This window comes from Idiotropiscis lumnitzeri, chromosome 2, assembly GCF_059441095.1.
Source record: "Idiotropiscis lumnitzeri isolate Australia: NSW breed Sydney's pygmy pipehorse chromosome 2, RoL_Ilum_1.0, whole genome shotgun sequence".
In the NCBI taxonomy this organism is placed as follows: Eukaryota; Metazoa; Chordata; class Actinopteri; order Syngnathiformes; family Syngnathidae; genus Idiotropiscis; species Idiotropiscis lumnitzeri.
Window position 1 is genome coordinate 4,920,301 of NC_142392.1, and position 19,199 is coordinate 4,939,499.

Genomic DNA, 19,199 nt, shown 5'->3' on the forward strand with positions numbered 1-19,199 from the left:
CCTGCAGACCTCGCTGGTTATCTGAAAGCGACGGGGGAAAAAAATCCAGGAAACCAACCTTCGAGGAACAGAATTGAAGGCCGCCGGTTCAATGGAAGGACCTGGCGTCGTTTGGGTGGATTGCTGTCAGCGTTTGCAGCGAGCCAATCTGTGTGAGAAATAGAATACTTGTTGAAATTGTTTGGAGCTTACCTCATCAGTCCGGACGCCGATCTTGACGCCATGGTTACACCACCCGCAACAACAAACGGTCAAACGCAAAATTCGCCAAAGTCTTCTTTGCAACGCATCAAGTCAGACCTCGATGAAGATCCGCTTCAAGAGTGTCGCGTTCCTATTTGCACTCCATCACATCTGAAAGACACTTTAGCGCCGCCTGGTGGACAAAAAAAATAATTTTAAGTAAATCAGAGGACAAGTACCTTGTTGAGGGTTGTGAGAGCAGATTCGTGTTCCCAGCAAAAATGAGGTAAACGGCCATTTTGTTTCATACGCTCCTATTCGTCGGCTCCGGCACTTCTGCGACCCTTGTGAGGAGAAGCGCTACAGATGATGGATGGCTGGATGGATCCCATTCCTCAGGCAGCTGTCAATCAAGTCAAGATGCATCGAGCCTTCACAGATGAGTACTAAAAGTGACGCCACGCAATTTTTTTTTTAACCATCTTAATGTTGACGCCATTGCGTGCATTTTCCCACCTGATCACCGCTTGCGTCTTCGCCGGGCTGAGCTGAATGAACACCTTCAAGTTGGCGAGCTGGAAAACAAGACAACAGTAATCGGTACAGTTTTTTTTTTTTGGGGGGTGGAGCACTTATTTTTGTTACCAATCCCCATTTTGTAATAAAGAAGACTGATATTCACTCATCTGCCTCCCATTAATCATAAGCCACATGATTAGCCAATCAGAATTGAGCACCTACCGGTAGCTTAAAATGCATTTTTCTTAATGCACTAATTCTTAATTGCGTTGAAGTCCCAAGCCTAAAATTGACATCTATAAACACGTCATACATGAAAGTTGAGTGGCCCGAGTCAAAAAATGCTAAAGCTGCGCCGCAATATGTCATTTGTCCTTGTGCCCGTCTGGCCCGACGGTGTCAGACCTGTCGGCTCGGCTCTCCTTCCGCAGAGTGGACTGTGACCTGGCCATGATGCCGCGCCAGAGATTATAGACCCCGATCGGAGTGCCACGCGCCAGCATTATGCGCAGGCTGCCCTTTTAACTAGAAAACGCCGGATTGCTTCCAGCTCACATCTGCCCGCTGGCCCGCCCAAGGAGCCGGTGCGGGACCATCAGATTAAAAAAAATAAAATAAAATGCCCCTCAGCCAATATTTCACAGAACGCCGTACATGTCATTAAAAATATTCAAAATTAGTTCTGGTACGTGCCCAATGCAAGTAAATACGCAAACATGCTCTTACCATACATGATGTCGTTTAAATTGAGTTATAAAAGCGTTTAAAAGAAGAAGAAAAAAAAAAAAAACACGTCGAGTAGCGTTTTAAATGTAAGGACGCGAGACGGACACGCAAAATAGCTTCAAGCGGCCGTCTCTGCAAAGGAGCGAAAGCAACGGCTCACGTATGGAAAAAATAAATAAACATCATCTGCAATCATCCAATTAGCGCCGGCCCTGCTGTCATCTTACTTAATTGCTCAATTAAATCCACTTTAATTGAATTTCCCTCTTGACTTTGGGGAGTCTTTAATGTCACCGGATGGAAAGAGTGGGGAGAAAAAAAAACAAGTCCTGCGATAATGAGACTGGAGTCAACTCAGTGCCCCCCCCCCCCCCCCCCTTGACCCTTTCGCAGCCGACACTCATTTCATGTTTGAGAGATTTTACGGCGTGACGACAAAACTCGACCACCAAATGGAGACGGTCCAGTGGAGAAGATTGCAAAAGCCAGCCACGCAAATTAGATCACTTGAATTATTTTTGTTACATACCTTGTCGTGCTTGCCGACATTATTCATCAAAGCGGGTGACGACCTCGCACGTGTCCGCAAAGGCCATAACATAATAACTCGGTTTGCGCAATGGAGTCCATTTACTGAGCGCAACTATTTTTGTCTCGCTCCGTGCGTCACAGCACAAGTGCGTCGCGCGTTCTGATTGTTTGCGGGTACACGTGAGAAAAATCTCAACACACCAACATGATGAACATTAAAGCAGCGGCGACGCACGCAAGTCACGTCATCCCACCATTCAATCGAAATTGCCATTCAAGCTCGAAGCCCCGCCCCCAGACTTATGGTTTGAATAAAAACAACTTGAGATGTCGTCAATGAAGCGCCGCTAAACGATCGTCAGCCGTGCGTGCGCCTCGACTCGTGTAAAACATCGGCAGGGCGCTGATGAAAGCTGTCGCGCGTCAGTAGCGGCGGCAACGACCTCATTGAGAACTCCGTCCTGCTCACCTTTGCCAAGAAACACGTGAGCAGGCGTGAAGGCCGACCGTCGTTTTCAAATGAGTTCATTAAATGACGTGGCGGGAAACTGTTAAGCGAATTTCGGTTGGAAACGTGCCTTGAAAAAAAATAAATAAATAAATCAGCGTTTATGTGCTACAAAGCTCCGAAGACGAAAGGGAGGGGATAGAGCGCGTCCCGAAGCACGCGGCGGAACACGTGAAAAGATTAGCGCCTTAATGTTCGATCAAAGCCAACACGCCGCCGCTCGTAAGCGCCGCTCTGATCCGGCGAAGCGATCGATAAATCCTCAGTCGGAGGACAGAGGATAACGCCGGGAAGTCGGAGAGAGGAAACGCAAGAGAACTCCCCAAAGTTGTCTCGCGGAAAGGTAAAAGAATCGGAATGCCCTTTTCGTCGAGACTTCAGCGCGCAAAGAAAGAAAAGCGGAACGTCGCGAGGAATCAATGCGGCCCGATCTCGCGCGCCCGCCGCTGTCCTGCTCACCGACGTTGACATTTGGCTCAAAGTTTATTGATTGACCACGAGGACAAACCCGTCTTCAGGTTGAAACTTTCACTTAAAGAGCCGTGCTTTGTCCTCAGGCATGAAAAGAAAAAATCTGGGCGGACAATCAATGGCACATTGAGGACTCGACTGAATCGTGCATGGCGTCGAAGAGGGGAGAAAAAAAAAAAAAAAAAAAAGGAAGCGACATCGTGGATAAATACTTTCAAGGACAAATTTGTCAAAGCGCTTCTTCCCGACTTCATAATTGAACTTCGAGGCGGCTTTAGAAAGTGGAAATATTTCACGGCCGGGAGATCAAGAAAAGCCACACAAAAGCCAGTCCAACTTTTTCTTTTTTTTTCTGTCACGCTTTCACACCGCTGATGTTTTATTCACTTTTGACTCGGGTCGCAGGGTTTCATTTTGCAACTCTGCAGCAAACGCCTTTAGTGATTTTTTTTTCTTTTTTTGAAGGATATTCAAGTTGTTTAAAGGACATTTCAGTCAGACTATAATTTTTTATATTTAAGAGTCAAGATTTCATGCTTAACTGCTTACCCGACATTTTTTTTTTTTTTTGTATGACTCGAATTTACACATTTAATGCTTCTTCAACTACCTGGAGAGATTAAACTTGATCACGTTCCAGTTTCCAACGAGGAAGAGTTAAATTTGTCGTCGCTCCGATGCAATAAAACAAACGGCGTCCGGGTGAGGGGGGGGGGGGCATAATTGGGGGAATATGCAAATGAGGACATGATTACAGATCAGGTTGAATACATTTTGCTCTCATTTCTCCGCCGCCCCTCACGCATCCGTAGCCGCTTTTATGACCACTCGTTTGAAATAAAGACGACCTCAATGGAAAAACAAAGATCAAAGTCGGTTACGTTTCCACCTTGTCCGCTCCGGTCCTCTGAAAAAAACAAAAACATCCCAGACAGACCGACCATTGTCCCGACATCAATTAATCAGTCAAGCGTTTGCGTCATTCTCGATTTCCTTCTGCTTGTCCCGACGACACGCCATCCTCGAACAACCGCTGAACTCCGACCACTTCCTGCCGGCGAGCCCTCCGACCAAACAATGTAGATTAAGACTAATCGAGTATATGGGCGACAGTACGAGGCGAGATGTGCTGCGCAAGGAAAAAAAAATAAATAAATACAACAACGCTGATATAAAAGACCTCCGCCGCCCCAGAGCATCGCATAAAAGTCGGTAAATAATTCAAACGTTCCGCGCTTTAATAGTTGTATAACATATAAAAGAGCTGCCGCACCTTTGGAGTGTCGCATGAGGAGCTTGAACCCAATGCCGACTTGACCGATTCGGGTTCGACAGACGGGAAGAATGACTCAATTAGAATTTGCCGGTTGAGTTTCAAGCACGAGTCGGAACAGGTGGCCGATCAATTTCACGTTTAGCTAAAATTGTAAACATTTCGGATTCTCCACCGGACTTGATTCGAGGCCACTTGGAAAGATCAACTCACCAAAACGTTGATGCTGTTCTGTTGCTTTAACTGAGCAGATTTAAGCTAGTCATGTCCGCAACATCGCGTTTGACCTCATCTTAATTAAACTCCCGATGCAAATAATTAAAGATTAAATAATAGATAAATATGAAATAAAATTTTTAATTATTATTTTTTTATTTTTTGCTTTGAATATTGGAAATAGTGCCTTCCATATGCTCACATTAAGAAATCAAGTCAAGCAAGATGAAAAAAATAAATAAATAGGGCGCCCTCTTGGCACACTGTCAATTTATGAATAAATAAGGCAACATGCTGTTCCGCTAGCCCGCAGTTAAAATACACACCAGCAGTTTCCCAACTCGCCCAACCAAACAATAAATACGACACGCTAATGTCGCTAACAGATGGCCGCTCACTCCTCGATAAAGCCGCAATCTATCGGCAGTCGACTTGCGCTTTCCACAAAAGACCTTTGGGATAAATATTCATGCGGACACTCGAGAGGAGGAGGTGATGCAGGTGAGGTGTCAAGGGCGGCGGAAGAGGTGGGGGGAGATTGGGGGATGCTATACATAATTGAAGAGCCGGAAAAGGAGATGGGACGAAACGGGAGGAATTAGGCCGGTTGAACTCGCCAGCATGTGGAAATGCAAAAAACGCCTGACTATACATGGTCGTTTTTTTTAGGCAAAAAAACGCCTTACTATACATGGTCGTTTTTGTCACAAAAAACGCCATACTAAACATGGTCGTATTTTTCGACAAAAAAATGCCTTACTATACATGGTCGTTTTTTTTTAGGCAAAAAACGCCTTACTATAAATGGTCGTTTTTTTTCACAAAAAACGCCTTACTATACATGGTCGTTTTTTTCGACAAAAAACGCCTGACTACATGGTCGTTTTTTTCGACAAAAAACGCCTTACTATACATGGTCGTTTTTTTGGGGAAAAAACGCCTTACTATACATGGTCGTTTTTTTGGGGAAAAAACGCCTTACTATACATGGTCGTTTTTTTTTAGGCAAAAAAACGCCTTACTATAAATGGTCGTTTTTTTTCACAAAAAACGCCTTACTATACATGGTCGTTTTTTTAACAAAAAACGCCCTACTATACATGGTCGTTTTTTTTTCACAAAAAACGCCTTACTATACATGGTCGTTTTTTTTTCACAAAAAACGCCTTACTATATACATGGTCGTTTTTTTCCCACAAAAAACGCCTTACTGTACAAGGTCGTTTTTTTAGGCAAAAAACGCCTTACTATACATGGTCGTTTTTTTCGACAAAAAACGCCTTACTATACATGGTCGTTTTTTTTAACAAAAAACGCCCTACTATACATGGTCGTTTTTTTTTCACAAAAAACGCCTTACTATACATGGTCGTATTTTTCGACAAAAAATGCCTTACTATACATGGTCGTTTTTTTTTAGGCAAAAAACGCCTTACTATAAATGGTAGTTTTTTTTTAGGCAAAAAACGCCTTACTATAAATGGTCGTTTTTTTTCACAAAAAACGCCTTACTATACATGGTCGTTTTTTTCGACAAAAAACGCCTGACTACATGGTCGTTTTTTTCGACAAAAAACGCCTTACTATACATGGTCGTTTTTTTGGGGAAAAAACGCCTTACTATACATGGTCGTTTTTTTGGGGAAAAAACGCCTTACTATACATGGTCGTTTTTTTTTAGGCAAAAAAACGCCTTACTATAAATGGTCGTTTTTTTTCACAAAAAACGCCTTACTATACATGGTCGTTTTTTTTTCACAAAAAACGCCTTACTATACATGGTCGTTTTTTTTTCACAAAAAACGCCTTACTATACATGGTCGTTTTTTTTCCCACAAAACACGCCTTACTATACATGGTCGTTTTTTTTTCACAAAAAACGCCTTACTATATACATGGTCGTTTTTTTCCCACAAAAAACGCCTTACTGTACAAGGTCGTTTTTTTAGGCAAAAAACGCCTTACTATACATGGTCGTTTTTTTCGACAAAAAACGCCTTACTATACATGGTCGTTTTTTTTAACAAAAAACGCCCTACTATACATGGTCGTTTTTTTTTCACAAAAAACGCCTTACTATACATGGTCGTTTTTTTCCCACAAAAAACGCCTTACTATACATGGTGGGTTTTTTTTCACAAAAAACGCCTTACTATATACATGGTCGTTTTTTTCCCACAAAAAACGCCTTACTGTACAAGGTCGTTTTTTTAGGCAAAAAACGCCTTACTATACATGGTCGTTTTTTTCGACAAAAAACGCCTTACTATACATGGTCGTTTTTTTTAACAAAAAACGCCTTACTATACATGGTCGTTTTTTTTTGACAAAAAATGCCTTACTATACATGGTCGTTTTTTTTCACAAAAAACGCCTTACTATACATGGTCGTTTTTTTCCCACAAAAAACGCCTTACTATACATGGTGGGTTTTTTTTCACAAAAAACGCCTTACTATATACATGGTCGTTTTTTTCCCACAAAAAACGCCTTACTGTACAAGGTCGTTTTTTTAGGCAAAAAACGCCTTACTATACATGGTCGTTTTTTTCGACAAAAAACGCCTTACTATACATGGTCGTTTTTTTTAACAAAAAACGCCTTACTATACATGGTCGTTTTTTTTTGACAAAAAATGCCTTACTATACATGGTCGTTTTTTTTCACAAAAAATGCCTTACTATACATGGTCGTTTTTTTCGACAAAAAATGCCTTACTATACATGGTCGTTTTTTTTCACAAAAAACGCCTTACTATACATGGTCGTTTTTTTCCCACAAAAAACGCCTTACTATACATGGTCGTTTTTTTTTCACAAAAAACGCCTTACTATACATGGTCGTTTTTTTCCCACAAAAAACGCCTTACTGTACAAGGTCGTTTTTTTAGGCAAAAAATGCCTTACTATACATGGTCGTTTTTTTTAGGCAAAAAAACGCCTTACTATACATGGTCGTTTTTGTCACAAAAAACGCCATACTAAACATGGTCGTATTTTTCGACAAAAAAATGCCTTACTATATACATGGTCGTTTTTTTTTAGGCAAAAAACGCCTTACTATAAATGGTAGTTTTTCTTTAGGCAAAAAACGCCTTACTATAAATGGTCGTTTTTTTTCACAAAAAACGCCTTACTATACATGGTCGTTTTTTTAACAAAAAACGCCCTACTATACATGGTCGTTTTTTTCGACAAAAAATGCCTTACTATACATGGTCGTTTTTTTTCACAAAAAACGCCTTACTATACATGGTCGTTTTTTTCCCACAAAAAACGCCTTACTGTACAAGGTCGTTTTTTTAGGCAAAAAACGCCTTACTATACATGGTCGTTTTTTTCGACAAAAAACGCCTTACTATACATGGTCGTTTTTTTTAACAAAAAACGCCCTACTATACATGGTCGTTTTTTTTTCACAAAAAACGCCTTACTATACATGGTCGTTTTTTTCCCACAAAAAACGCCTTACTATACATGGTGGGTTTTTTTTCACAAAAAACGCCTTACTATATACATGGTCGTTTTTTTCCCACAAAAAACGCCTTACTGTACAAGGTCGTTTTTTTAGGCAAAAAACGCCTTACTATACATGGTCGTTTTTTTCGACAAAAAACGCCTTACTATACATGGTCGTTTTTTTTAACAAAAAACGCCTTACTATACATGGTCGTTTTTTTTTGACAAAAAATGCCTTACTATACATGGTCGTTTTTTTTCACAAAAAATGCCTTACTATACATGGTCGTTTTTTTCGACAAAAAATGCCTTACTATACATGGTCGTTTTTTTTCACAAAAAACGCCTTACTATACATGGTCGTTTTTTTCCCACAAAAAACGCCTTACTATACATGGTCGTTTTTTTTTCACAAAAAACGCCTTACTATACATGGTCGTTTTTTTCCCACAAAAAACGCCTTACTGTACAAGGTCGTTTTTTTAGGCAAAAAATGCCTTACTATACATGGTCGTTTTTTTTAGGCAAAAAAACGCCTTACTATACATGGTCGTTTTTGTCACAAAAAACGCCATACTAAACATGGTCGTATTTTTCGACAAAAAAATGCCTTACTATATACATGGTCGTTTTTTTTTAGGCAAAAAACGCCTTACTATAAATGGTAGTTTTTCTTTAGGCAAAAAACGCCTTACTATACATGGTCGTTTTTTTCGACAAAAAACGCCTGACTACATGGTCGTTTTTTTCGACAAAAAACGCCTTACTATACATGGTCGTTTTTTTGGGGAAAAAACGCCTTACTATACATGGTCGTTTTTTTGGGGAAAAAACGCCTTACTATACATGGTCGTTTTTTTTTAGGCAAAAAACGCCTTACTATACATGGTCGTTTTTTTTTAGGCAAAAAACGCCTTACTATACATGGTCGTTTTTTTAACAAAAAACGCCCTACTATACATGGTCGTTTTTTTTTCACAAAAAACGCCTTACTATACATGGTCGTTTTTTTCCCACAAAAAACGCCTTACTATACATGGTCGTTTTTTTTTTCACAAAAAACGCCTTACTATATACATGGTCGTTTTTTTCCCACAAAAAACGCCTTACTGTACAAGGTCGTTTTTTTAGGCAAAAAACGCCTTACTATACATGGTCGTTTTTTTCGACAAAAAACGCCTTACTATACATGGTCGTTTTTTTTAACAAAAAACGCCCTACTATACATGGTCGTTTTTTTTTCACAAAAAACGCCTTACTATACATGGTCGTTTTTTTCCCACAAAAAACGCCTTACTATACATGGTCAGTTTTTTTTCCACAAAAAACGCCTTACTATATACATGGTCGTTTTTTTCCCACAAAAAACGCCTTACTGTACAAGGTTGTTTTTTTAGGCAAAAAACGCCTTACTATACATGGTCGTTTTTTTCGACAAAAAACGCCTTACTATACATGGTCGTTTTTTTTGACAAAAAACGCCTTACTATACATGGTCGTTTTTTTTTGACAAAAAATGCCTTACTATACATGGTCGTTTTTTTTCACAAAAAATGCCTTACTATACATGGTCGTTTTTTTCGACAAAAAATGCCTTACTATACATGGTCGTTTTTTTTCACAAAAAACGCCTTACTATACATGGTCGTTTTTTTCCCACAAAAAACGCCCTACTATACATGGTCGTTTTTTTTCACAAAAAATGCCTTACTATACATGGTCGTTTTTTTAACAAAAAACGCCCTACTATACATGGTCGTTTTTTTTAACAAAAAACGCCTTACTGTACAAGGTCGTTTTTTTAGGCAAAAAACGCCTTACTATACATGGTCGTTTTTTTTCGACAAAAAACGCCTTACTATACATGGTCGTTTTTTTTAACAAAAAACGCCTTACTATACATGGTCGTTTTTTTAACAAAAAACGCCTTACTATACATGGTCGTTTTTTTCAACAAAAAACGCCTTACTATACATGGTCGTTTTTTTCAACAAAAAACGCCTTACTATACATGGTCGTTTTTTTAACAAAAAACGCCTTACTATACATGGTCGTTTTTTTTAACAAAAAACGCCTTACTATACATGGTCGTTTTTTTAGGCAAAAAACGCCTTACTATACATGGTCTTTTTTTTAGGCAAAAAACGCCTTACTATACATGGTCTTTTTTTTAGGCAAAAAACGCCTTACTATACATGGTCTTTTTTTAGGCAAAAAACGCCTTACTATACATGGTCTTTTTTTTAGGCAAAAAACGCCTTACTATACATGGTCTTTTTTTTAGGCAAAAAACGCCTTACTATACATGGTCGTTTTTTTAGGCAAAAAACGCCTTACTATACATGGTCTTTTTTTTAGGCAAAAAACGCCTTACTATACATGGTCGTTTTTTTAACAAAAAACGCCCTACTATACATGGTCGTTTTTTTTCACAAAAAACGCCTTACTGTACAAGGTCGTTTTTTTAGGCAAAAAACGCCTTACTATACATGGTCGTTTTTTTTCGACAAAAAACGCCTTACTATACATGGTCGTTTTTTTTAACAAAAAACGCCTTACTATACATGGTCGTTTTTTTAACAAAAAACGCCTTACTATACATGGTCGTTTTTTTCAACAAAAAACGCCTTACTATACATGGTCGTTTTTTTCAACAAAAAACGCCTTACTATACATGGTCGTTTTTTTAACAAAAAACGCCTTACTATACATGGTCGTTTTTTTTAACAAAAAACGCCTTACTATACATGGTCGTTTTTTTAGGCAAAAAACGCCTTACTATACATGGTCTTTTTTTTAGGCAAAAAACGCCTTACTATACATGGTCTTTTTTTTAGGCAAAAAACGCCTTACTATACATGGTCTTTTTTTAGGCAAAAAACGCCTTACTATACATGGTCTTTTTTTTAGGCAAAAAACGCCTTACTATACATGGTCTTTTTTTTAGGCAAAAAACGCCTTACTATACATGGTCGTTTTTTTAGGCAAAAAACGCCTTACTATACATGGTCTTTTTTTTAGGCAAAAAACGCCTTACTATACATGGTCGTTTTTTGGGGGAAAAAACGCCTTACTATACATGGTCGTTTTTTTTCGACAAAAAACGCCTTACTATACATGGTCGTTTTTTTTAACAAAAAACGCCTTACTATACATGGTCGTTTTTTTAACAAAAAACGCCTTACTATACATGGTCGTTTTTTTCAACAAAAAACGCCTTACTATACATGGTCGTTTTTTTCAACAAAAAACGCCTTACTATACATGGTCGTTTTTTTAACAAAAAACGCCTTACTATACATGGTCGTTTTTTTTAACAAAAAACGCCTTACTATACATGGTAGTTTTTTTAGGCAAAAAACGCCTTACTATACATGGTCTTTTTTTTAGGCAAAAAACGCCTTACTATACATGGTCTTTTTTTTAGGCAAAAAACGCCTTACTATACATGGTCTTTTTTTAGGCAAAAAACGCCTTACTATACATGGTCTTTTTTTTAGGCAAAAAACGCCTTACTATACATGGTCTTTTTTTTAGGCAAAAAACGCCTTACTATACATGGTCGTTTTTTTAGGCAAAAAACGCCTTACTATACATGGTCTTTTTTTTAGGCAAAAAACGCCTTACTATACATGGTCGTTTTTTGGGGGAAAAAACGCCTTACTATACATGGTCGTTTTTTTCGACAAAAAACGCCTTACTATACATGGTCGTTTTTTAGGCAAAAAACGCCTTACTATACATGGTCGTTTTTTTAGGCAAAAATCGCCTTACTATACATGGTCGTTTTTTTCGACAAAAAACGCCTTACTATACATGGTCGTTTTTTTTAACAAAAAACGCCTTACTGTACATGGTCGTTTTTTTTCACAAAAAATGCCTTACTATACATGGTCGTTTTTTTCAACAAAAAACGCCTTACTATACATGGTCGTTTTTTTAACAAAAAACGCCTTACTATACATGGTCGTTTTTTTAACAAAAAACGCCCTACTATACATGGTCGTTTTTTTCGACAAAAAATGCCTTACTATACATGGTCGTTTTTTTTCACAAAAAACGCCTTACTATACATGGTCGTTTTTTTCCCACAAAAAACGCCTTACTGTACAAGGTCGTTTTTTTAGGCAAAAAACGCCTTACTATACATGGTCGTTTTTTTCGACAAAAAACGCCTTACTATACATGGTCGTTTTTTTTAACAAAAAACGCCTTACTATACATGGTCGTTTTTTTTCACAAAAAACGCCTTACTATACATGGTCGTTTTTTTTCACAAAAAACGCCTTACTATACATGGTCGTTTTTTTAACAAAAAACGCCTTACTATACATGGTCGTTTTTTTCGACAAAAAAACGCCTTACTACATGGTCGTTTTTTTCAACAAAAAACGCCTTACTATACATGGTCGTTTTTTTCACAAAAAACGCCTTACTATACATGGTCGTTTTTTTTAACAAAAAACGCCTTACTATACATGGTCGTTTTTTTAGGCAAAAAACGCCTTACTATACATGGTCTTTTTTTAGGCAAAAAACGCCTTACTATACATGGTCTTTTTTTTAGGCAAAAAACGCCTTACTATACATGGTCTTTTTTTAGGCAAAAAACGCCTTACTATACATGGTCTTTTTTTTAGGCAAAAAACGCCTTACTATACATGGTCGTTTTTTTAGGCAAAAAACGCCTTACTATACATGGTCTTTTTTTAGGCAAAAAACGCCTTACTATACATGGTCGTTTTTTTAAGGTAAAAAACGCCTTACTATACATGGTCGTTTTTTTTAGGCAAAAAATGCCTTACTTTACATGGTCGTTTTTTTCCCACAAAAAACGCCTTACTGTACAAGGTCGTTTTTTTAGGCAAAAAACGCCTTACTATACATGGTTGTTTTTTTTTAGGCAAAAAACGCCTTACTATACATGGTCGTTTTTTTAGGCAAAAAATGCCTTACTATACATGGTCGTTTTTTTTCACAAAAAACGCCTTACTATACATGGTCGTTTTTTTCCCACAAAAAACGCCTTACTATACATGGTCGTTTTTTTCCCACAAAAAACGCCTTACTGTACAAGGTTGTTTTTTTAGGCAAAAAATGCCATACTATACATGGTCGTTTTTTTTCACAAAAAACGCCTTACTATACATGGTCGTTTTTTTCCCACAAAAAACGCCTTACTATACATGGTCGTTTTTTTTCCACAAAAAACGCCTTACTGTACAAGGTCGTTTTTTTAGGCAAAAAACGCCTTACTATACATGGTCGTTTTTTTCGACAAAAAACGCCTTACAATACATGGTCGTTTTTTTAACAAAAAACGCCCTACTATACATGGTCGTTTTTTTCGACAAAAAATGCCTTACTATACATGGTCGTTTTTTTTCACAAAAAACGCCTTACTATACATGGTCGTTTTTTTCCCACAAAAAACGCCTTACTGTACAAGGTCGTTTTTTAGGCAAAAAACGCCTTACTATACATGGTCGTTTTTTTCGACAAAAAACGCCTTACTATACATGGTCGTTTTTTTTCACAAAAAACGCCTTACTATACATGGTCGTTTTTTTTGACAAAAAATGCCTTACTATACATGGTCGTTTTTTTTCACAAAAAACGCCTTACTAGAAATGGTCGTTTTTTTTTCACAAAAAAACACCTTACTATACATGGTCGTTTTTTTTCACAAAAAACGCCTTACTATACATGGTCGTTTTTTTCACAAAAAACGCCTTACTATATATACATGGTCGTTTTTTTAACAAAAAACGCCTTACTATACATGGTCGTTTTTTTTTCACAAAAAACGCCTTCCTATACATGGTCGTTTTTTTCGACAAAAAAACGCCTTACTACATGGTCGTTTTTTTAGGCAAAAAACGCCTTACTATACATGGTCTTTTTTTTAGGCAAAAAACGCCTTACTATACATGGTCTTTTTTTTAGGCAAAAAACGCCTTACTATACATGGTCGTTTTTTTAGGCAAAAAACGCCTTACTATACATGGTCGTTTTTTTAGGCAAAAAATGCCTTACTATACATGGTCGTTTTTTGGGGGAAAAAACGCCTTACTATACATGGTCGTTTTTTTAAGGTAAAAAACGCCTTACTATACATGGTCGTTTTTTTAGGCAAAAAACGCCTTACTATACATGGTCTTTTTTTTAGGCAAAAAACGCCTTACTATACATGGTCGTTTTTTTGGGGAAAAAACGCCTTACTATACATGGTCGTTTTTTTAAGGCAAAAAACGCCTTACTATACATGGTCGTTTTATTAGGCAAAAAACGCCTTACTATACATGGTCGTTTTTCTTCACAAAAAAAGCCTTACTATACATGGTCGTTTTTTTTTCGGCAAAAAACGCCTTACTTTATTTACATGGTCGTTTTTTTAGGCAAAAAACGCCTTACTATACATGGTCTTTTTTTTAGGCAAAAAACGCCTTACTATACATGGTCTTTTTTTTAGGCAAAAAACGCCTTACTATACATGGTCGTTTTTTTAAGGTAAAAAACGCCTTACTATACATGGTCGTTTTTTTAGGCAAAAAATGCCTTACTTTTACATGGTCGTTTTTTTAAGGTAAAAAACGCCTTACTATACATGGTCGTTTTTTTAGGCAAAAAATGCCTTACTATACATGGTCGTTTTTTTAAGGTAAAAAACGCCTTACTATACATGGTCGTTTTTTTAGGCAAAAAACGCCTTACTATACATGGTCTTTTTTTAGGCAAAAAACGCCTTACTATACATGGTCGTTTTTTTGGGGAAAAAACGCCTTACTATACATGGTCGTTTTTTTAAGGCAAAAAACGCCTTACTATACATGGTCGTTTTTTTAGGCAAAAAACGCCTTACTATACATGGTCGTTTTTCTTCACAAAAAAAGCCTTACTATACATGGTCGTTTTTTTTTCGGCAAAAAACGCCTTACTTTACATGGTCGTTTTTTTAGGCAAAAAACGCCTTACTATACATGGTCTTTTTTTTAGGCAAAAAACGCCTTACTATACATGGTCTTTTTTTTAGGCAAAAAACGCCTTACTATACATGGTCGTTTTTTTAAGGTAAAAAACGCCTTACTATACATGGTCGTTTTTTTAGGCAAAAAATGCCTTACTTTACATGGTCGTTTTTTTAAGGTAAAAAACGCCTTACTATACATGGTCGTTTTTTTAGGCAAAAAACGCCTTACTATACATGGTCTTTTTTTTAGGCAAAAAACGCCTTACTATACATGGTCTTTTTTTTAGGCAAAAAACGCCTTACTATACATGGTCGTTTTTTTAGGCAAAAAACGCCTTACTATACATGGTCTTTTTTTTAGGCAAAAAACGCCTTACTATACATGGTCTTTTTTTTAGGCAAAAAACGCCTTACTATACATGGTCGTTTTTTTAGGCAAAAAACGCCTTACTATACATGGTCTTTTTTTTAGGCAAAAAACGCCTTACTATACATGGTCGTTTTTTTAGGCAAAAAACGCCTTACTATACATGGTCGTTTTTTTGGGGAAAAAACGCCTTACTATACATGGTCGTTTTTTTAGGCAAAAAATGCCTTACTATACATGGTCGTTTTTTTAAGGTAAAAAACGCCTTACTATACATGGTCGTTTTTTTAGGCAAAAAACGCCTTACTATACATGGTCTTTTTTTTAGGCAAAAAACGCCTTACTATACAATATACATGATCGTTTTTTTAAGGTAAAAAACGCCTTACTATACATGGTCGTTTTTTTAGGCAAAAAATGCCTTACTATACATGGTCTTTTTTTTAGGCAAAAAACGACTTACTATACATGGTCGTTTTTTGGGGGAAAAAACGCCTTACTATACATGGTCGTTTTTTTAAGGTAAAAAACGCCTTACTATACATGGTCGTTTATTTAGGCAAAAAACGCCTTACTATACATGGTCGTTTTTTTGGGGGCAAAAACGCCTTACTATACATGGTCTTTTTTTTAGGCAAAAAAACGCCTTACTATACATGGTCTTTTTTTTAGGCAAAAAAAACGCCTTACTATACATGGTCTTTTTTTTAGGCAAAAAACGCCTTACTATACATGGTCGTTTTTTTAGGCAAAAAACGCCTTACTATACATGGTCGTTTTTTCAGGCAAAAAACGCCTTACTATACATGGTCTTTTTTTTAGGCAAAAAAACGCCTTACTATACATGGTCTTTTTTTTAGGCAAAAAACGCCTTACTATACATGGTCTTTTTTTTAGGCAAAAAACGCCTTACTATACAATATACATGGTCGTTTTTTTAAGGTAAAAAACGCCTTACTATACATGGTCTTTTTTTAGGCAAAAAATGCCTTACTTTACATGGTCGTTTTTTTGGGGAAAAAACGCCTTACTATACATGGTCTTTTTTTTAGGCAAAAAACGCCTTACTATACATGGTCTTTTTTTTAGGCAAAAAACGCCTTACTATACATGGTCTTTTTTTTAGGCAAAAAACGCCTTACTATACAATATACATGGTCGTTTTTTTAAGGTAAAAAACGCCTTACTATACATGGTCGTTTATTTGGGGAAAAAACGCCTTACTATACATGGTCGTTTTTTTAGGTAAAAAACGCCTTACTATACATGGTCTTTTTTTAGGCAAAAAACGCCTTACTATACATGGTCGTTTTTTTGGGGAAAAAACGCCTTACTATACATGGTCTTTTTTTTAGGCAAAAAACGCCTTACTATACATGGTCTTTTTTTTAGGCAAAAAACGCCTTACTATACATGGTCTTTTTTTTAGGCAAAAAACGCCTTACTATACAATATACATGGTCGTTTTTTTAAGGTAAAAAACGCCTTACTATACATGGTCGTTTATTTGGGGAAAAAACGCCTTACTATACATGGTCGTTTTTTTAGGCAAAAAACGCCTTACTATACATGGTCGTTTTTTTGGGGAAAAAACGCCTTACTATACATGGTCGTTTTTTTGGGGAAAAAACGCCTTACTATACATGGTCTTTTTTTTTGGCAAAAAACGCCTTACTATACATGGTCTTTTTTTTAGGCAAAAAACGCCTTACTATACATGGTCTTTTTTTTAGGCAAAAAACGCCTTACTATACATGGTCTTTTTTTTAGGCAAAAAACGCCTTACTATACATGGTCTTTTTTTTAGGCAAAAAACGCCCTACTATACATGGTCTTTTTTTTAGGCAAAAAACGCCTTACTATACATGGTCTTTTTTTTAGGCAAAAAACGCCTTACTATACATCGTCGTTTTTGGGGGGAAAAAACGCCTTACTATACAATATACATGGTCGTTTTTTTAAGGTAAAAAACGCCTTACTATACATGGTCGTTTTTTTAGGCAAAAAATGCCTTACTTTACATGGTCGTTTTTTTAAGGTAAAAAACGCCTTACTATACATGGTCTTTTTTTTAGGCAAAAAACGCCTTACTATACATGGTCTTTTTTTTAGGCAAAAAACGCCTTACTATACATGGTCGTTTTTTGGGGGGAAAAAACGCCTTACTATACATGGTCGTTTTTTGAAGGTAAAAAACGCCTTACTATACATGGTCGTTTATTTGGGGAAAAAACGCCTTACTATACATGGTCATTTTTTTAGGCAAAAAACGCCTTACTATACATGGTCTTTTTTTTAGGCAAAAAAACGCCTTACTATACATGGTCTTTTTTTTAGGCAAAAAAACGCCTTACTATACATGGTCTTTTTTTTAGGCAAAAAACGCCTTACTATACATGGTCCTTTTTTTAGGCAAAAAACGCCTTACTATACATGGTCGTTTTTTGGGGGAAAAAACGCCTTACTATACATGGTCGTTTTTGAGGCAAAAAACGCCTTACTACATGGTCGTTTTTTTTGGGGGCAAAAACGCCTTACTATACATGGTCTTTTTTTTAGGCAAAAAACGCCTTACTATACAAGGTCTTTTTTTTAGGCAAAAAACGCCTTACTATACATGGTCGTTTTTTTAGGCAAAAAACGCCTTACTATACATGGTCTTTTTTTTAGGCAAAAAACGCCTTACTATACATGGTCTTTTTTTTAGGCAAAAAACGCCTTACTATACACTGTCTTTTTTTTAGGCAAAAAACGCCTTACTATACATGGTCTTTTTTTTAGGCAAAAAACGCCTTACTATACATGGTCTTTTTTTTAGGCAAAAAACGCCTTACTATACATCGTCGTTTTTTTGGGTAAAAAACGCCTTACTATACATGGTCGTTTTTTTGGGGAAAAAACGCCTTACTATACATGGTCTTTTTTTTAGGCAAAAAACGCCTTACTATACATGGTCTTTTTTTTAGGCAAAAAACGCCTTACTATACATGGTCTTTTTTTTAGGCAAAAAACGCCTTACTATACATGGTCTTTTTTTTAGGCAAAAAACGCCTTACTATACATGGTCTTTTTTTTAGGCAAAAAACGCCTTACTATACATGGTCGTTTTTTTGGGGAAAAAACGCCTTACTATACATGGTCTTTTTTTTAGGCAAAAAACGCCTTACTATACATGGTCGTTTTTTTGGGGGCAAAAACGCCTTACTATACATGGTCTTTTTTTTAGGCAAAAAACGCCTTACTATACATGGTCGTTTTTTTGGGGAAAAAACGCCTTACTATACATGGTCGTTTTTTTAAGGTAAAAAACGCCTTACTATACATGGTCGTTTATTTGGGGAAAAAACGCCTTACTATACATGGTCGTTTTTTTAGGCAAAAAACGCCTTACTATACATGGTCGTTTTTTTTGGGGCAAAAACGCCTTACTATACATGGTCTTTTTTTTAGGCAAAAAAACGCCTTACTATACATGGTCTTTTTTTTAGGCAAAAAAACGCCTTACTATACATGGTCTTTTTTTTAGGCAAAAAACGCCTTACTATACATGGTCCTTTTTTTAGGCAAAAAACGCCTTACTATACATGGTCGTTTTTGAGGCAAAAAACGCCTTACTACATGGTCGTTTTTTTGGGGGGCAAAAACGCCTTACTATACATGGTCTTTTTTTTAGGCAAAAAACGCCTTACTATACAAGGTCTTTTTTTTAGGCAAAAAACGCCTTCCTATACATGGTCGTTTTTTTAGGCAAAAAACGCCTTACTATACATGGTCTTTTTTTTAGGCAAAAAACGCCTTACTATACATGGTCTTTTTTTTAGGCAAAAAACGCCTTACTATACACTGTCTTTTTTTTAGGCAAAAAACGCCTTACTATACATGGTCGTTTTTTTAGGCAAAAAACGCCTTACAATAAATGGTCTTTTTTTTAGGCAAAAAACGCCTTACTATACATGGTCTTTTTTTTAGGCAAAAAA

General features: G+C 36.9%; 1 protein-coding gene across 4 annotated transcripts in view; it reads right to left on the reverse strand.

The window, feature by feature from the left end:
• The window catches only part of LOC148341379 (uncharacterized), a 126,444-nt gene that overhangs the window by 1,075 nt on the left and 106,170 nt on the right, over nt 1-19,199 (reverse strand). For 2 of the 4 annotated variants that reach the window (XM_088288294.1, XM_088288297.1), the window contains 2 exons: nt 700-758; nt 193-586 (listed from right to left, as the gene is read on the reverse strand). The gene's annotated coding sequence lies outside the window, so the exon portion shown is untranslated. Of the gene's footprint in view, nt 1-192; nt 615-699; nt 759-19,199 lie in introns of all 4 variants that reach the window. The other 2 variants (XM_088288296.1, XM_088288295.1) reach the window with 1 other exon arrangement.